Source organism: Cryptomeria japonica, chromosome 4 (genome assembly GCF_030272615.1).
Source record: "Cryptomeria japonica chromosome 4, Sugi_1.0, whole genome shotgun sequence".
Taxonomy (NCBI): Eukaryota; Viridiplantae; Streptophyta; class Pinopsida; order Cupressales; family Cupressaceae; genus Cryptomeria; species Cryptomeria japonica.
The window spans coordinates 438,611,362-438,632,459 of record NC_081408.1 but is presented as its reverse complement, the minus strand read 5'-3'; positions in this window follow the sequence as shown (position 1 = coordinate 438,632,459).

Below are 21,098 nucleotides of genomic sequence, written 5' to 3'. Positions count from 1 at the left end.
CTATCAGGGCATCTTGAAGCCATATGACCAATCTTATTGCAGTTGAAACATTTAAAGGGTGCTTTACCTTCATACTTACTTCCAACTGGACCTTTAGGTATTTTCCTTGCAAATAGTGCTTCAAGTTCTTCAAGTTCTCTTGCATAAAAGGCTTTCCAATCAGATTTGTCAAATGATGGAGTAGATGATGTTGATGCTTGAAAGGCCAAATCTATCTTTATAGTAGCAACAAGACCAAATTCTTCAGTTTCAAAAGCTGAAAGTTTCCCAATCAATGTATCCCTAGTTACTGATGAATTAGGCATTGTTCTTAACTCATTTATAGTAGTGACTTTCATTTTATATGTCGGTGGCAATCCTCTTAAAGCTTTTGAAATAATTTTATCCTCACTTAAGGTTCCTCCACAACATTTAATACCCAAAACAATCTCATTTACTCTTTCCATAAAAGCATAAATCCTTTCATCTTTTTCCATTTTTAGATGTTCATATCTGACCCAGAAGCTTTCAAGTTTTGCAAATCTCCTTCATTCAGTGTTTCCAAATTATCCCAAATAGCTTTAGCAGTAGACCTATCTAATAGTCCCATGGTTTTTTGTTCTAATAATATGCTCAAAAGTGCTTCTCTTGCTTTGCAATCATTTTCCTCATCTTTAGTCAAGTTGGGTGGATTGGGCTAACTCTGAGTAGGAGCAGTATAGCCATTCTTTGTAACATCCCAGATGTCCTTTCCAATTCAATTTAGATGTGTCTCCATTCTTATCTTCCATATGCCATAGTTGGTTCCATCAAGTTTAGGACTGTCCTTCCTAAAATAGTTAGTAGACAATGGATCTCCTCAAGCTGTTAAACTTCTGCAAAAGAGGACTAGGCTCTGATACCAATTGTTAGGTCCCGAAAACAACTGAGATGGGGGGGGGTGAATTAGTTGTCAAATAAATTCAAACCAAAAACAACTTAACCAACTTAATGCTTAATATCGATAAACTAGATTAATATGTCGATAGACAGTTTTAATAGTTAATTGCTATACCGGTAAGGATTAGTGCATGAAACATAAAGACAAAGTCATCCACAACACATAACACCAATATTTGTACGTGGAAACCCTGTAAGGGGAAAAACCATGGTGGAAACCCTTACCCACAATCAGATGATACTACTACAGATAGTAAGTGTACATAAATGGGGTCTGCACATGTAGAAAGGCCAAGCACCTAGAGCTCACTGCTCAATCACAAAATGGGAGTCACACTGACTACAATTGGATGGTTAAATCCAATAAGAATGTACTGCATAAAATAGCATCTTCATATGATGGATTCAGTACTGGTGTAGTTTTGATTGTCTTCACAAAAACCCTCCTTCAATCTTCAAATGATGTCTACATGTATAGCTCTGGTTATTCTCGCATTCCTCATTTGATCTTACAAATAAGATCTTACATTTATACCAAAACCTAAGACCAATTTTAGTAGGTCGGCTCTACAAGATATTACAATAAAAACATTTTACAAACAATACAATATCCGATGCAATAACCGATTCAACATGTCGGCTTAATGCATTTACAACAATAATTAATCATCTCCATAGCGTGTCATGTTGATCTGGAAAAGATAAACCTGTCGGTGTAACCTGGACCTATTTGCCGGTAACAACAAATATGCAAATGCTAATATGCCAATAAACAAAACTCCAACACAAAGTGTCCACACAATGTCTTTGACATAACCAAGTGTTTTCCATATTATTCCAAGTGCAGGTGATCATTATATCTTGTCAGTGTACTAGATACTAGTGACTGTGCATGAGTCACTTGCTTGCCGGTGAATTTTGCTGATTCTCCAAAGTGCCAGAGTTGATAAGTGTTTAGTAGGTGTTGACATCAATGACAAAACCATACCAAAATAGCAACAATTGTTTGAAAAGAAGGTGTCAAGATTGACCCTGAGAGAGTCAGTGTAATTCAACATCTCATCTTACCTTCAAACCGTACCGGAGTAAGGTCTTTCTTTGGCCAGGTGAATTTCCTAAGATGGTTTGTGCCTGAATTTACAAAAACTACCAAACATATCATCAGCTTGTTGAGCAAAAGGCATCCTTTCAAATGGACTGAAGAGGCCAAAGAAGCTTTTGAAAGAATAAAGGGTTCAGTTGCTAACGCGCCCACTCTTATCAACCCTGATTTCAAAAAGGATTTCATTATATACTGCTACGCCTTAGAACATACAATGTCGGGAATGTGTTACAAGTAGATGAATTTGGGATTGAAGTGCCTATAGCATTCATGAGTGTTCCTCTCAAGAAGCATGAGCTTAAGTATTCACTCTCGAAGAAACATGCCTTTGCTATGGTTAAAGCTGTGAAACAATTTTGGTAGTACATTTTGCACTCTCATTCTATGGTTTTTGTTCCAGATTCTGCAGTGAAAAGCATTTTAACTCGGCAAGAAGTCGGACTCAATAAGAGAGTGACATGGGTAGCAAAAATTCAAGAATATGATCTAGACATTCACCCTACAAAGATGGTTAAAGGACAAGGCTTATGCAAGCTAATAGAAGAAAATAAGATGGAAACAGAAAAAGAATTACCATTGACCCTTTTTATTGGGTTGCAGGATATGTGGTTTTCTGATGTAGCTTACTATTTGACTTATGGTAGCTGCCCAAGTCATTTGTACACCAAGGAGCAAAGGAATATCAAGTTAAAGGATGCTAAGTATGTTATCTGGCAGGATTTTCTGTACAAAAGGGTTTGGACGGTACTTATCTAAGATGTGTTGATAAGCCTCAACAACAAAAGCTTCTGGAAGTTTATCATAATGAAGCTTGCGGTGGGCATTTCTCATCTTCTATGATTGCCTTTAAGATTCTAAGAAATTGCTTTTTCTGGCCTGGTATGTTTCGGGATGTGAAGAGGGGAAAATAGATTTGAAGGTCAAATGATCAAAACATAACGAAATAAACATGCAGAATGGTAAAATATCATTAAAAGACCATTTCACCTTGCTATTTTACCTTCTCCTTCAAATTGAGCTTGATGAAGTGAAGGCAGCCCTTGATAATGCTCCACTTGATGTGCTCCTTTGATTGCTGGATGTGGATGGCTCTCCAATGTTGTGCACAAATGGAATGGATTTGAAAAATGATAAGGATGAGATGATCAAGTTGCCAAGATGATTTCCTGGGCTCAAAAGGGTAGCATAAGCTTACTGGATTTCAAGATGTTTTGAATGAAGGGATGGAGCCCTATTTTATAGGAAGAAGAGAGGAAAATGGATGGCTAGGATGAATTCGAGATGAAGGGCTAAGATTTACTTGTGAGCTCACACAAGGTCCAAGAGAGGGTTTGGAGACCAAGAAATATGCCTTAAAGGCATTTCGTATCTCCACACTCCACAAGATGCATTGGAGGAATTAAAAATTATCCAAAAAAGGATATCATGGTGATTGGAGGAATAAAAAGGAATTAAAAATTCCTTGGGAAAGGGGATGCCTAGAGGAGTGTGTGATTTCGAAAATCTTACATTCACCTAAGAAAAAGAGCATTTAAAGCTAGTGGCTAGATGAAAAGGACAAAGAGTTGACTTTGTGGATAATCATGATGATTAAACATTAACGACTCATTAGGAGAGGGATTAGAGGAAATGTTAGGTGGGATTAATATTTGTAGGATAATTTGACTAGGAGAGAGAATGAGTGGAGGGAATAAAAAATTAGAAGAATAATGTTAAGTGAGTTTAAGGAGTTTCTAGAAGAATTTATTAGGTTAATGATGAATTAAGAAGATGATTTGTAGGAATCATGTAGGTTAACTAATTAATTGAAATTAATTAGCTAAGAGGAAGATTTGTGAGGATTTGATTTTTTTAGAAGAATAAAAAAAGGGATTGATATATGAAATAAATCAATCATATGCTATAGTGACAATATTAATTATATTTAATTAATATTGAGAGGAATTTGAATTAACATAATTAATTAATTAATTATGCAAGGAATTAAAAATAATTAAAATAATTATTTTGAAGTGTCTATATTTTGCCCCTCTTTGAAGCGAGGTGTGATGACACATTGATTCAAAGAATAATCTTGTTTTGATGCTGATATTGGTTTGATAGGATGCCTCAGCTCTTGATTGATAGATTATGGTATGGTGATGCCCCCTCGGGAGATCAATTGAGGTATTTGATCTTTGGAGTTTTTGTGAAATTGATATCCTGATAGATTTGATTTGATTCGATTGATAAGATCTAGATTTAGTCTGGTTTCAAGAAGAATTCATCCTGTATAAGACAAAGATGATCAAAGTGTCTAGTTTTAGGAAGGATTCATCCTATATAAGACATGATTGATCACAATATCTAGTTTCAGGAAGGATTCATCCTGTATAAGACATGATCGGAGTGTCTGGTTTCAGGAAGGATACATCCTGTATAAGACATGATTGATCACAACGTCTGGTTTCAGGAATGATTCATCTTGTATAAGACATGCTTAGAGCGTCTGGTTTTAGGAAGGATACATCTTGTATAAGACATGAATCAGAATCAGAATTGATTATGTGAGAAAAAAAAATAGAGGAAGAAAAATTAAGGTGGAAAGGATAGATGAGGAACAAATATGAAGTAGTCATGAGGTATTTGGAAAGAAGAATACGAGATGCGAGACTGCGGAGGAAAATGGGGGCAATTGGGAACTCCATGGGATTATTGAGTTTAGGATTTGATGGAATGATGGTGAGATTTTGTGCACAATAAATGTGGAGAGCCAACCTAGTTTGATGTTGCCCTAAGTGACTTGCACCATTGATTATACAAATCAAGATGCCATGAGAAATGTAGGGCGTGGACTGACTTTGTAGACAAATGGGAATTTCTTGCACACAACAATGCAAGTGTTAAGAAACACTAATACAGAGTTGTGGGTTTGTGCAAGGAAACCCTCAAACACACTGATACCTTTTGTACACAAGAAGGTAAGTGTTGATAAACACTAGTACCAGGTCGCTGATTTGTACAAGAAGGATCCAAAACATGCCATACTATGCAATATGCCCCAGTATGCACCTATCATAACATACCTAGATATGGAAGAACCCAGGCAGTCATAAATAGTGGCAGTCATAGGGCAAAAGATGCAAGCCTATATGAAAAGATCTAACAAAATCTAACAAGTCTCTTCCTTGCGACCACATGATACCTCTTGCCAAGAGTAGAACTAGGATGGACTTGGGATTGTTTCTCAAGACTTCTTGAAGCTTACACACATAGGCATAAAATCTCAATTTCAATGGGACATTCCTTGTTCATGACTCAAGTGAAGACTTCATCATCATACACATGTTTTATTGGGAGGCGGAAAAGAAGGAATGTTGCGCATGGGTGGGCTAGTTGGCAGATGATTTGTAGTATCGACATGATAGACAATGGATTTGGTTATTTACCTTGGCATCAGCACAGAGGTTTTCACCAAGGTACTTGTCCATAGCGCCACCAAGTGGTTTTCACTAATGGACGAATTGTTTTTCTTTCTTTTTCTGATTTTTTTTTTTTAGTTTTTTTTTCCTTGATTTTTTTTTTTTTGGACCATTTAAGACTTTCTGAGGACTAAGCATAAAATATTTTGAGGTGCATGATATTCATTGGATCATCTAGAGGATCACTTTCAGGAGTAGCCAACTAATAAGCTCCTGATCCATATTTCGCTATGATTACATATGGTCCAAGCCAATTAGGCTCGAACTTGCCTTTCTTTTCTCTTTCTTGTAGATTTTTCTGATTCTCCATGAAGACAAGATCACCAACTTGGAATTCTCGGGTTCTAACATTTTTATGATAACTCATGCGTAGATGATTTTGATATACCCAGAGATGATTCAAGGCCTTGAGCCACCTTTCATCTAACAATTCTAGCTCTTGTAAGTGGGCAATTCTGTATTCTTCCTCTGGTAGGAGGTTTTGCAGTGATACCCTTAGAGAGGGGATCTTGATCTCAAGGGGAAGGATGGCTTCGGAACCAAATACTAGGGAATAAGGAGTGGTGCCTGTGGGGGGTGCGGATGGAGGTGTGGTAGGCCCACAATGCAGGATGGATTTGGAGGTGCCAATCACAACCCGCTTCATTGACTGTCTTTTTGAGGATTTTTATTAGGGTTTTATTAGAAGCCTTAGCTTGGCCATTGCCTTGGGGGTAATATGGAGTGGAGAAGTGGTGTTGGATGTTGAATTTTTGGTAGAGTTCTTTGACATCCTGGTTCTTAAATTGTTTACCATTATCTGTGATGATAACTTTTGGGATGCCATATCAGAAGATTAGGTAGTTCAGGATGAATTTGGATATTTGCTTGTTGGTGGTGAAAGTAAGAGGGATAGCCTCTACCCACTTGGTGAAGTATTCGGTGGTGGTGATAATGAATTTATGTCTGTTGGAAGATGAAGGGTGGATTTTTCCAATGAGATCGAGTCCCCACTGCGAGAAGGGCCATGGTGTAATGAATGGCTATAATTCTTGTGACGGTGCATGAATCTTGTCGCCATGCTGCTAGCAAGGGATGCATTTCTTCACATAATTGTATGCATCTTCTTCCATTTTAGGCCAATAGTATCTTGTTCTCAAAAGTTTCTTAGCCAATGTGAGTCCACTTGAGTGTGCCCCATAGATACCCTCGTGTACTTCGCGTAATGCCCATTCTGCTTCTTGTTTATCTAAACACCTTAGGAGGGAACCATCAAAATGCCTTCTGAACAAGGTGTCTACAAGGATGGTGTAATGGGCACATCGGTAGATGAAAGTTTGTTGTTGGGTTTTGGTGAGGTGTGGGGGAATGGTGTTGTCTTTGAGGAAAGTGAAGGTTTATTGGTACCAAGGGGACTCAAGACCAACGAGAACACACATCATTTCAGACTCTGGTAGGTCATATGTCGGTATAAACAATTTCTCAACTAAGAACTCGCACTTTTGACTGTGTGCTAGCATTTGAAGGAGGGAGCCAATGGTGGCCATTGCATCTGCAGCCCTATTGTTTGTTCATGGGATTTGGTCAAACTTGATTGCCATGAAATATTGCTTAAGATCTTCAACCATGGTACAGTAAGGAAGGAGTTTATCATCTTTTGTCTGGTATTCATCATTGACTTGTTTTATGATGAGTTGGGAATCGCCATAGACTTGTAATTCCTTTATTTTCTAGTGGATAGCCAAGCGTAAACCTGTGATGAGGGCTTTGTATTCTGCTATGTTATTGGTATATGCAAAGGCTATCTTGTATGATTTGGGGATGCCATCTCCTTGAGGTGTGACCAATAATATTCCTGCCCTCGATCCATTTTGAGTGTAGGAGCCATCAAAATACAATTTCCATGTGGAGGATATGGTAATAGTCATAATGAACTCATCTGGTAATTTTGTGAGAAGAGGATGGTCGCCTGGAAGTGGAGCTTCAACCAACTGATCTACAATGACTTGTCCCTTGATTGCCTTTATCCACATATTCAATGTCAAACTCGCTTAAGAGCATGACCCATTTGGTGGTTCTGTCAGTGAGAGCAGCTTTGGACAAGAGATATTTAAGTGGATCAATTTTAGCAATTAATTTTGTCTTATTATTTAGCATATAGTGTCATAGTTTCTGTGTGCTGAACACTAATGCTAAACATGCTCTTTCAATGGGGGTGTAATTGAGTTCATATCCTACCAACATCTGACTGATGTAGTAAATGGTGTGTTCCTTCCCTTGATCATCTGTTTGCACCAATAATGCCACCAATGCCACTACAGTAGCACATATATACAAAATAAGGGGTTTTCTAGGAGCAGGAGGCATCAATACGGGAGGTGATGCTAGATATTCTTTTAATTTCTCAAAGGCCTTTTGACATAGGCAGTCCCATTTAAATTTTGTGTCTTTACGCAACAGGTGTGCAAATGAATGGCACTTGTCTGCTAGCTGTGAAATGAAACGCCTGACGACTGGAGTTTTCCCTAGAGACTACGCAGTTGTCTAAGAGTTTTTGGCAGAGGCATTTCCATAATAGTTTTTACCTTTGCGAGATCAACCTTGATGCCTCTGTGGGAAACAATGAATCCCAGTAGTTTTCCCGATGTGACGCCAAACACACACTTTTTTGGATTTAGCCGTAGTTTGTATTTTTCTAATCTTTCAAAGATCTACTTTAGAATGGGAATGTGTTCTTGTCTTATCTTGGATTTTCCTAGCAGATCATCCATGTAGTCCTCCATAGTTTTGTGTAAGAGGTCATGCAAAATTGTTGTCATTTCCCATTGATACGTAGCTCCAACATTTTTAAGGCCAAAAGGCATGACCCGGTAATAGAAGGTACCCCATGGTGTTGTGAATGCAGTTTTATGCTGATCCTCATCTGCTATCATGATTTGGTTGTATCCAGAAAACCCATCCATTAGCGATAACATTTCATGTCCTATTGTAAGGTCCGCAATCATGTCTATATTGGGGAGCAGGAAATCATCTTTAGGACAAGCTATATTTAGATTTTAGAAATCTGTGCAGATGCGGATGACTCCAACGAGTTTGCTGACAAGTACAATATTGGAGACCCATTCAGCATAATCTATTGGTTTGATAAATTCTGCGTCTAACAACTTTTGGACTTCTGCCTTGACTAGGAGTGCAATATGTGGGTGCATTTTGCGCAATTTTTGTTTTACAGATTTTGCATCTAGGCGGATGACGAGATTGTGAACCACCAAGGTAGGGTCCAACCCTAGCATATCAGAATAGGACCATGCAAAATTGATTTTTACCTCTGTCAGGAAGTTGATGAAGTCTTGTTTCTCAATTTCTGTGAGGGATTTGGCAATGAGCACATTTTTCGGAATGACCTTGGTGTGCATGTTGATGCTGTCTATTTCTTCTATCAACAAATTTGATTTGTCCTGTGGAAGGTAACCAATGGTAGGGAGGTCAAATCCCTCATCGTCAAGTGCCTTTTCCAGGTTTTCACTTTCAGATACGCCCTTTATTTTTATTTCTTGTTCATCCAAAGGCACCCCAGGGAGGTTTTCACCTAGGGAATCATATCTTTTTCTTCTATTATCTTTTTTGTGGCTAAGGGCATTGACTTGACTACCAAAGTATCCCTTTTCATGTAGTTGAATACCCTTGATTCTACTACAATCTTCCATATTTTGCGTTGTTAAGAGAGAAATGAGAGCATTATCGTCGGCGCAGATATCTAAAGTGGGTTTGTCTCGTTGGCCCCAATCAATGAGTTCGGGATGGACAAGGTGTAGCTCATGTGAAGTGGGAGGGGTTACGAGGGTGATGTTATTGATGTAAGCATCCAAGAAGATATCTCTATCATATTCATAAGGCATTTCGTGGAATTCCTCTTCGTCAGTGCTTTCGATATCCGAAGAAGGACTAGAAGGGGCACCAGTAATAGTAATCTTAGGCACCGGGGTGTACCCCAAGCCTCTGTTGTATCTGTAGGAGATAGGATTTATGGGTGTTTTTCTTCCTTTCTCCTCTGGTCCCAGGCCATGTCCTTTGTAACCCATTTTTTCAACTATGGCAGATGCTTTTGGGTACATTTCTTTGGATATTCTTGTTGGATCTTCATCTTCTTCCCGGTACAGCCATGAAGAGATATCTGCTTCGAGGCTCTCATTATCAAGTGGGCCCCATTGCTGGAAGGTAGTGTTTTGGCATTGCATGACTGGTTTTGGGTCTTTTTTTATCTCTTTTGGTTTTCCAAATGACTTAGGAGAGAGAGGGAGGTTGCCTATTAATAAGACGTCCTCCAATTTGTATTCTCCACAGCCATTGTCCAAGATCTTGATTTGATTATCTGGTTGGGATGATGTGGAGGCAACATTTGATGTGTCAGATGGAGGCATTGGCGAGGGTCTATTTAGTGGGCAATGATACAGATGCTTCCCCTCTAATAGTTTGCAATATTGAAAAGGTTGGGGATCACCTTTGATAGTGATCACTCTTCCATTATAGGGGAATTTGATGCATTGGTGATAGGTGGAGGGTATGTCCTGCAAGGAATGAATCCATGGCCTCCCGAGGAGAATGTTGTAGGGGAGATCAAGATCTAGTACTTGGCAAGGGGTTTCAATTGTAATGGGGCACACTTGAAAAGGTAAGGTGATCATGCCCTTTGAAATTCTTTCTGCATCATCATATGCCTTTATTGTGATCTTTTCTGATGTGTCTATCAGATCCTCAGAAAGTCCTAATTGTTTTATTAATTTGTATGTACATAGATTAAGCCTGGATCCACCATCTATCAGGATATGTTTGACCTTGTGCTTGTGGATGAGAGCTTCGATGTGCAAAGGTTTGTTATGGTCTTCATCTGCGGGAGAATCTTTAGAGTTAAATACAATGTGCTGTTGGGTAGCAAGGTTTCCAATGAGGGCTTGGAATTGGGTGGCGTTGATGTTATCTGGAATGCGTGATTGTAGAAGGGCTTGTTCCAAAATTTCTTTATGGACCGAGGAGGTCTTGAGAAGTTCCAAAATGGAGATCTGCGTGGGTGTCTTCCCAAGTTGATCAAGGAGGTCATATCGGTGGGTGGAAGACATGGGTGGGGGGTTTGGTGGGGGAGGGACTCCTTGGATGGTGACCCTTCCTCGACATGTAATTGCATTGCAGTCATTCTGGAAATGGGAAGTGGAAGGCGTGGTGCCTTGAATGACTATCCTAGCAGGATTTGGTCTACTTTGGGAAGAAGGAGAATTGACTCCTTGGATGGTTATGACATTGACATGATTGTCTACAGGTTCAATGCGACCTACTTAAAAATCAAAACCTATTATGTGATTAGCGTAGTCATAACCCATTGCGTTAGATGATGAGCCTTTTCCTTTATCATGATTCGGGAAGGGTTCCTAGTACATTTTGAGTTTGTCATTATTATTACTAGGTTTTGCATTTGCTACTTCAATCTCACCTCTATCAATGAGATCTTGTATGTAGATCTTCAGTTTCATACACTTTTGTGTATCATGTCCCTTAATACAATGGTATTCACAATACTCATTTTCATTATACCATCTTTGTTTAGGTTGATTGGGGTCAAATGGGCGAGTGATTGGAAAAACCACTACACCTTCTTGGACAAGTTTTTGAAACACCACTTCAATAGGCTTAGCCAGAGGAGTGAAATATCTTGGAGTCCTGTTATTCAATTGGGGTGGTCATCTCTAGATTGAGACATTGTTGTGAGGTTTTTTGGATTGATTTGGATTGTCTCAATTATTGAATTGATGATTATTGGTGGTGGATTTTGGGGGAGCGGCCACGGTTTGGACCTGCTTTGCATCAGTTATACCATCATTGACCAAATTTTTGTTTTTGGACCAGAATTTTGGCTTGTCGTTATAATAAGAGGAAGAACTTTGTGTTGAAGCTGGTAATGTTTCAAGGTTCCTTCCTCCAACAAGACACGTTCGAGGGCAAGGCCCTTATTTGTCAATTTTTGGAAGGATTTGATACATTGAGATATTAAAGGTCTTGAAAGTTCAGGCACCAAGTTCTTTTGGAATAATTCAATTTGATGTTGTTCTGATATGTCCCACTGGAATTTTTTGATAAGATGTCACCATCTTTGTAGGAAATTGGCGAAGGTTTCTCCAGGCCTTTGTTTTGTATTACATAGGTCCATCATAGAAACATCATTACCCATGTTGTATGCATAGTGGGCCACAAATTTTTCTATCAAGTCTGGAAAAGAGACAATGGAACCTCATGGTAGAGATAAGAGCCATGCCAAGGTGTCTCTCGTGAGACTCTTGGGAAAGAGTCTGCAAAGATAAAGGTCACTATAGGAGACTTCTTGGCATAAGATGTGGAATTCTCAAACATGATCGTGGGGGTCTCCTTTGCCTTCATACTTGGTGAATTTAGGAATCTCAAATCTCGGGGGATATGGTGCAATTGATATAGACGGATCGTAAGGACAAGGGAAAAACTCTTCAAATGAGTAAGTTTTTCTTTTATTAGTCCTTTGTTTCATGTCCTTGATGATATTCTTCATGTCTTGAATTTCCTTGATGAGGTCTTGTTGTGGACTTTGATATTGATGAATTGTATTTGCCCCAAGAATTGGATGAACCAAAGAAGGTGCACCACCACCAATATATTGATATGATGAGGAGGTGGGAATGTGGGATGTGATGACCGATGTTGCTGGGGTTTGAGGGATAGTTGGTTGCAGTCCACCAACTATTGTGATAGGATTGAATACGACACGGATAAAATTTGCGACATTGTTGGGAGGAAGGGAAGTTTGTTGAATAGAAGGAGGTGGTATAGAAGTTTGTTGGAGAATGGATGAGATTGGATTTGATAGTGGTATAGATGGTAAGGAGGAAGAAGGTGGGATGGAGACCATGGTGGGAGGTACCGTAGGTGGCATTGATTGAGCTTGGATGATTGATGGGGCAACATTTGACTGAGTTTGAATAGTAGGTGCAACACTTTGTGTGGGAGCGAGGTCTCCTTGTGGTTGTTGGGTGAGAGTGGATCTATTAAATTCAAGTGGAAGTTGAGCTCCATGTTCAAGGAGAGTTTTTAGAAGTGCATTAGGATTGTGTTTAATAAAATTTTCCATCATCTCTTGGTTATAAGAATCTGCTAGGAAAGTTTGCACTTCCGGACAAAGTTCATCTTGGTTAACCATGTCAAGATTTTGACTTTGATCTTGATCGCTAGGTTGCCCACTTTGTGTATGATCTTGTGTGGGATCTTCATATAGGACATCAATGTCCAACATGCCATATTGTTGTTTAGCCATCTTTTTCTTTTGGGATCGAGTTGTGACCATACACGATATTTGTGATGAAAAGACTTACGAAAAAAATGTGATGAAAGGACTTAAGAAATTTGTGATGAAAGGATTTAAGAAATTTGTGATGAAAGGATTTAAGAAATTTGAGGATGAAAGGACTTAAGAAATTTGTGATGAAAGGATTTAAAAAATTTGAGGATGAAAGGATTTAAGAAATTTGAGGATGAAAGGACTTAAGAAATTTGTGATGAAAGGATTTAATAATTTTGAGGATGAAAATACTTGAGAAATTTTTGATGAAAGGATTTGAGAAATTTCAGGATGAAAAGACTTGAGAAATTTGTGATGAAAGGATTTAAGAAATTTGTGATGAAAGGACTTGCGAAATTTGTGATGAAAGGATTTAAGAAATTTGTGATGAAAGGACTTGAGAAATTTGTGATGAAAGGATTTAAGAAAATTGAGGATGAAAGGATTTGAGAAATTTGTGATGAAAGGATTTAAGAAAATTGAGGATGAAAGGATTTAAGAAATTTGAGGATGATTGATGAAGAAGGTATGGTAGTGATGGTTTAGAAGAAACTTGATAACTAGGTTGCCTTTGACATGAATACGACTTAATGGAGGATCCATTTGAATGGCAAGTTGTATGAAGGGATATGACCACCTTGATTTGGACAATAGTTGGTGTTTCAAAGGACAAACTTGAATGTTGATGGAGATGACGGACTCTTAGCTTCTCTCTTAGGCTTATGAAAAATGGGACGGACAAAGTTTTGACGCAATTTTGGACTTTGTGTGGGTAATGACTTGGACAATTGTTTGTGTCTTGACAAATGTTTTTGCAAAGTGTTTGGGGATAGTGATGCGTTTTTAGTCTACTCTTGGGAAGTATGTATCAAACAAAGCAAACACAGTGATCAAATGCATAGTATATCAAAGACACTCATGCTCATATACAACATTCTTAAGGCTAGCAAGGACAATAGTCATTGAATCCCAATTAGTTTCCCATCTATGCTTACCCAGAGCGGCCACTTAGATGCTTGACCCCACTGGCTCCCCTCCATGACACTCACTTCTCGGGGCAACCAAGCATCAATTCCCATGAAAACTCCTCATGGTAAACTTTGTGTCTCTACTAAGGGCCGTAAGAATATGGGCTGCTTCAAAGGTCCGACCTCCTGCACCAATGACTAGAAGGTTTTTGGCCACTATGAACAAGGTGTTTAGTAAGTCTTCCCATTAGGAGCTACCCTTCGAAGTTGCACAAGCGCAATTGAGGCCTATAGCCCAACGAAACACCAAGAACTTAGTAGTCATGCAAGCATGATTCAGATCTCTAGGATCCTACTAAGCACCCAATGTGAGAGTGAACTCTCATATAGCCCCAACCATTAACCCTTTCATAGTCAATGGCCTATTTATTATAGTGAGTTGGGAACCCCAGGTCCGGGTGTACTCACTTGGGTCATTCCCCTCTTACCTTCTCAAAGAGAAAGTTGGGAGGGCAGGCCCGCTAGAGGTAAACACACAATCAAACAAGAAAAGGTTGGAGGGTCTGGATTTCTGATCGTCTAATAAGACGAGAGCATACTTTCCTACTTTTACGCTTTTCTTAAAGACACATAAGACAATGGTTCATTCCATTTTAATTAATATCTAGGTGCCTAATTTAAATAAATGCACAATATTTGGTTGAATCAGCTAGGCAACCTACAAAACCACTTGATTAGTAGTTTGAAAAATGGAGTCTTCAAAAAGCACCCTGCAAAACAACTTGATTAATAGTTTGGAAAAATAGAGTCTTCAACAAGCGTCTTGCAAAAAATAACAAAATGACAAAAATATTAATTTTTTTTTTTTGGGGAATGAATAGAAAAACATGAATAAATTTTTTTTTACTAATGACAAATGTGGATTTGAAGAAAGCTTTGATGGGTAAATGGGGTTTGACTAGGTTTTTGCTACTTTCCAAGGGATAGTCAAGCAAAAAATGGGGATTTTGGAGGAGAGATGAAAGAATGGGAAAATTTGTCCAAGAGGGACAAAGAAGCAAAAGTTGGAGATGGATAATGTGGGAAAAATTTGGAGGCGATTGGATAAAAGGGAAAGAAGTTATGGTAAGCCCTAAAAATAGAGAAATATGAGATTTTGGGCTTCAAAAAGTGGATTTTTGGGATAAGGCCTCTAAGGAAGGAAATGTGGAAAATGGCAATGCGGAAAATCTGGGGAAGTTTGGAGGAAAATGGAGTTGAGATAAAGAAGATATGGCAAAAAAATAGAATAATTTTATTTTTTTTTAACCTTAGATTTAACATAGCAGACATAAACCCTAAATTTAACAGAGCAAACAGAAACCCTAGATTTAACAGAGCAGACAAAAACCTTGGATTTAGTAGAGCAAACAAAAACCCTAGATTTAAAAAAATAAATAGAAACCCTGGATTTAATAGAGCAAATAGAAACCCTAGATTTAACAGAACAGACAGCCTCACTAAACAAAATAAAAAAAATGCCAAAAGTTTGGATTTCTAATTGTCTAGATAGACAAGAGAATACTCTCCTACTTTCACACTCTGTGGTCAGATAGATTATGATTAAACAGAGCAGATAACACGAAATGAAAAGAAAATGCAGACTACTATTAGCACCTAACAAATTTCAAACATATTAATAGAGCAGACAGTCGCACTAAACAGATAGAAAAGTGCCAAAAATCTAGATTTCTGATTGTCTAGATAGACAAAAGCATACTCTCCTATTTTCACACTTTCTTGCAGTTAGAGCATACAGTCGCGCTAAACAGAATAGAAAAGTGTCAAAGGTCCAGATTTCTGATTGTCTATATAGACAAGAGCATACTCTCCTACTTTCACATAGATTATAAATAAATAGAACAGATAACAGAGCTGTCGTGCTGAAACAGAAAAAACAAATAAATAGAAAACAGAAAAGTAAAAGAATAAGGAGGAGTTGTCACGTGGAAATGTAGAGCCGCTATTCTGGAACCTGCGAAAAAGATTTTTTTTTTTTTTTCTGTAGTCACGCTATTCTGGAACCTGCGTCTCACAACTCACAAAAACCTAAACAAAAACATTAGTTCTTAGGGACGTGGGTCCCACTGGGCATGCCAAAATGAAGAGGGGAAAATAGATTTGAAAGTCAAATGATCAAAACATAACGAAATAAACATGCAAAATGGTAAAATATCATTAAAAGACCATTTCACCTTGCTATTTTACCTTCTCCTTCGGATTGAGCTTGATGAAGTGAAGGCGCCCCTTGATAATGCTCCACTTGATATGCTCCTTTGATTGTTGGATGTGGATGGCTCTCCAATGTTGTGCACAAATGGAATGGATTTGAAAAATGATAAGGATGAGATGATCAAGTTGTAAAGATGATTTCCTGGGCTCAAAAGGGCAACATAAGCTTACTGGATTTCAAGATGTTTTGAATGAAGGGATGGAGCCCTATTTTATAGGAAGAAGAGAGGAAAATGGATGGCTAGGATGAATTCGAGATGAAGGGCTAAGATTTACTTGTGAGCTCACACAAGGTCCAAGAGAGGGTGTGGAGACCAAGAAATATGCCTTAAAGGCATTTCGTATCTCCACACTCCACAAGATGCATTGGAGGGATTAAAAATTCTCCAAAAAAGGATATCATGGGGATTGAAGGAATAAAAAGGAATTAAAAATTCCTTGGGAGAGGGGATGCCTAGAGGAATTTGTGATATCAAAAATCTTATATTCATCTAAGAAAAAGAGCATTTAAAGCTAGTGGCTGGATGAAAAGGACAAAGAGTTGACTTTGTGGATAATCATGATGATTAAACATTAACAACTCATTAGGAGAGGGATTAGAGGAAATGTTAGGTGGGATTAATATTTGGAGGATAATTTGACTAGGAGAGAGAATGAGTGGAGGGAATAAAAAATTAGAAGAATAATGTTAAGTGAGTTTAGGGAGTTTCTAGAAGAATTTATTAGGTTAATGATAAATTAAGAAGATGATTTGTAGGAATCATGTAGGTTAACTAATTAATTGAAATTAATTAGCTAAGAGGAAGATTTGTGAGGATTTGATTTTTTTAGAAGAATAAAGAAAGGGATTGATTTATTAAATAAATCAATCATATGCTATAGTGACAATATTAATTATATTTAATTAATATTGAGAGGAATTTGAATTAACATAATTAATTAATTATGCGAGGAATTAAAAATAATTAAAATAATTATTTTTAAGTGTCTATAGGATGCATATGTTCATGTTAAGGGGTGTGAAAAGTGCCAACTTTTCTCTGGGAAACCACATTTAGCCGCTCTGCTTTTGAGGCTTGTGGTAATAGATGAACCTTTTAAACAGTGGGGTATTGATTTCATCGGGCCAATCAATCCTCATTCCAGTGTTGGCCATATGTACATTTTGATGGTTACGAATTATTTTACTCAGTGGGTGGAGGCTATTCCCACTAGAAAGGCAAATTCAGAGGTCGTGTGTAACTTTCTCAAGGATTATATTCTGGTCCATTTTGGAGTCCCTCAGAAGATTGTTGCAAATAATGCATCGTACTTCTCCTCTGAAGAACTAACTATTTTTTTCTATGAACATCAAATTTCTCTCTCGCATTCCTCTGATTACTTTCCACAAGGTAACGGATTGGCAGAATCAAGCAACAAGAACTTGGTCGCAATTATGAAGAAACTGGTTGATGAAAATGCTCAAAATTGGCATAAGAAGGTATATGAAGCTTTATGGGCGGACAAAATTATGCCTAAAAGAGCCATCGGAATGGCACCTTTTGAGCTTGTGTATGGGATTGGTGCAAAACTTTCTTTACCCCTGGAATTGTCAGTGGCTAAACTTCAAACAGTAATTGAAGATTTTTTTTTCAGAATGATCTAGAGAAGAGGCTTATGTATCTAACAAAGCTGGAAGAAGAAAGAGAAATGTTAGTGGATAGAATCACAGAGCATCAGAATAGAGTGAAGAAGATCTTTGACATGAGACCTCAACCAAGAGGTTTTCTTCAAGGAGATGAAGTACTGTTATGGGATAAAAGGAAAGAACCAAAGGGTGCTCACAGTAAATTTGATTCATTGTGGAAAGGCCCATTCAATATCTATGAGGTGGTCGGGCAAAATGCTTTTAGACTCAAATATTCTGATGGAACGGTTATGCCCTATACCTACAATGGGCAAGATCTCAAACTTTACAAATTGTGAAATCTGTGATTGAGAGTCCTTGTATATAGTAGTTTAGGTGTCTTGTTTTGTGGTTGTTTAGGGGTGCATTCTCTTTTATTCCCCTATCTATTTTTAGCTATGTGAAACTAGAGATTTAGAGTTCTTTGCATTTTCCTTCGCAAAATACAATCCCTAGTCAGAGCCAATGTTACCGCATCATTTATCCTTCATAACAGGATTAAATCACCCTATTAAATTTTATTTGAAGTCCTCGCTTTTCTTGGAATTCCTCTGTCCAAAACCTTAATCCACTTATAGATTGTTTTTAAATTGGAAATGCCAAGTTTAATGATCAGTTTTGAACCCCATGAACTCATTGAACCATTTTGAAGCAGGTTCATGAGGTTCATTTAGGTTCCGTAGGTTTATAGGTGTCTAGGAGGTTTTCATACTAACATTTGCTCAAAGTGTTTTTTGCAGCGGTTCTTTTACGGGTCATGTTCGACAACATGTTATATCATCTCTCTCTAGGTGGTGAAGTACTTGAACCTAGTTCAAAGGGTTCAGGGGTGTTCAACATGTTCAATATGGTTCAAAAGGTCAACAACACTTAACATAGTCAATCCTTTCAGAAGAGAATTTTCCTAGGTGCGGTGTACGTCTTGAACTACTTGAACCCCAGTGAAGTTTGTTCATGCGTGTTCAATCAGGTGGGTCCCATGGGCTAAAGGGTATGATGGTATACTTATTGCCAAATATCGAAGGGTGAACCATATCTTGGGTGATGTCTGCTATTTAAGTTTTCGAGGCAAGTAATCATTTCGAGAACTGGCAGTTACTTCAAAAATGCCGCCATGCATTCAATGTGTGTGTGTGATGTCCAATCCATAAGCTCAGCACATTCAAACTGACAATTGGAATTAATGCACTTAATAAATACATATCATTGTTCTTTCTATAAGGTATGAAGGAATTAATCCTCTGAAAATTTGTTATTCATTGCTGCAGAGTCATTTTTCTTGGATAGAAGGTTTGTTTGCTAGTAGTTGCCAGATTGCTCTCAACTATGAAGGTGAGTTTGTTTTCTGCCCTCTGCAGTGATTTTTACCTGCATTTCCTCTCTCATAGTAGAATTTGCTAAGAAAATAAGATTGGTCATTTACGAGTAATGAAGTCCACGTTACACCTTTTTGGGAATGTCTTTAGTCTTGCATGTACAGAGCCTATAGTTAGTGACACAGATTTAAAAGGGGAAAATCTTGAAGCTTTAAAAGAAAGGTTGTTCAAGGGGATCGATGGTTCTTTTGGTCTGAAAATTCTGAGTAGTGGTCTCATAGAGGTGGCCGCCTTTCCTCTAGCTATCCCTTCCCCAGAACTGGTTAGAGAATATATTGCTAGGTATGATCCAATTGCTGAGACTATCAGGAGAGATAATGGTAAAACCCTCCTTGCCATTAATCGCGAGGTAATTTCCTTTGTTTTCAGACTCCCCGACTACCATTTTTTGAACTTTTCTCCCACACAACCCATCACGGAGTTCAACTCTGATAGGGTCGGGCACTGAAATAATGTAGCAAAATATTGGTTGAAATTTCCCCAAAGGGGGGTTTCAAGATTGCCCAAGAATCCCAACAAAAACCATATGCTTCCTCACATTCACGATGTCATGTTACTGTTGTACCGAGTCAAAGGCTCGATGGAGGCCTACAGTTTAGACGACTGGATTTATTGCTATGTGCAGCCGGTATTAGAAGGAAAGCAATACCTCAATTGGGCAAAGTTGATTGTTGATTCCATGAGGGAGTAGCTCAGTATGGGAAAACAATTTAAACAAAATTTCTTCATGTCCTCATACCTGATATATTGTCTGGCCTGTGTTAAGGAGATAGTGGGGATACCTACGCAGCTCACTGAAGGAGAAGGAAAGATCTTTGTATATGATTTTTATCCAATGTTACAAAAAGATAATGCCTTGCAAGACTTCAGGAGGGTACATAATGCCTTCTTGGGGGATTTGTGCTATGAACTAAAGAACATGAAAGCAAAGAGGATATCTGAGGATGCACAGGCATTGGTGAACAGATTTGGTAGCTTCTTTATCCAGTTCCCTCGCTTTTGCTACATAAGAGTAGGTGGTTTTGAGGAAGAGCCCTTTAAGCTTCCTCATTTCTATTTAGATTTCTTTGTCTTAGCAGAGGCTTGTAGGCAGCTGGCTACCATGTTTAAGAAGGCACAACCTAGGGATAGATGGGAGGATCATTTCCCTATTCAGTTGGGGACTTTATCCTGCAGTTCGATGTCAGACGCTTTGAGCATTGGGGCGGATTTGAAAAACTTTAATTTCTCACAGTATCATGAAAGAAAAGGTTTTGATAATAAGGGTTTCTCCCGAAGTCTTGGTCTAATGCCATATCTCCCAATTCCATAATTAGAAGACTTCTGGGAAGACTGCAGTGATGAACTTGAGGTTTTCAAAAGGGAAAACATGAGAATGGTGCTGGAACAAGTTATTTCGCTGCTCGTAAAACTTGACATAACTGGGCTTGAGGAAGACTATCTAGAGTTGTTTGAACCTGGATATGTAGCTCAAGCTGAAACCAAAGTGTCCTATATCAACTGGGATGAGGAAGAAGAAGACGATATTCAGCTGAAAATAGAAAGGGTGTTGGAGAGGACCGCAGAATGGGTTAGAAGGAAAAGGGCAATGAAATTAGGCACCAAGTCTAAATCCGTGAGAAATAGTGAGGTTACTCTGTGTTCACCAAAGTCTTTTTCTAATCTTGCTTCTATGCATGTTCATGTAGGTAAGGATAAAAAGTCATCTCATATTAAGCACAAGCCTAACTCGGCTTTGGACTTCCCTGCTACTCGACATACCAAGTCACGAAGTGCCATGCAGAAAATAATGGACCAAACCAAAGAGGCTGAGGCAAAGGATAAAATTCTTGATGCTCAGATATTTGAAGTTGAAGATCTTGACAGCGATATCATTAATGCCATGGATTCCCATGTGGTTACCCTAGCCATGACGCCACCCTCTAAAGTGATTAGGGGAACGACTAGTTCAAGCACAACTCCTAAGTGGTTAACCACCTCAGTAAATAAAAAGCAGAGTTTCA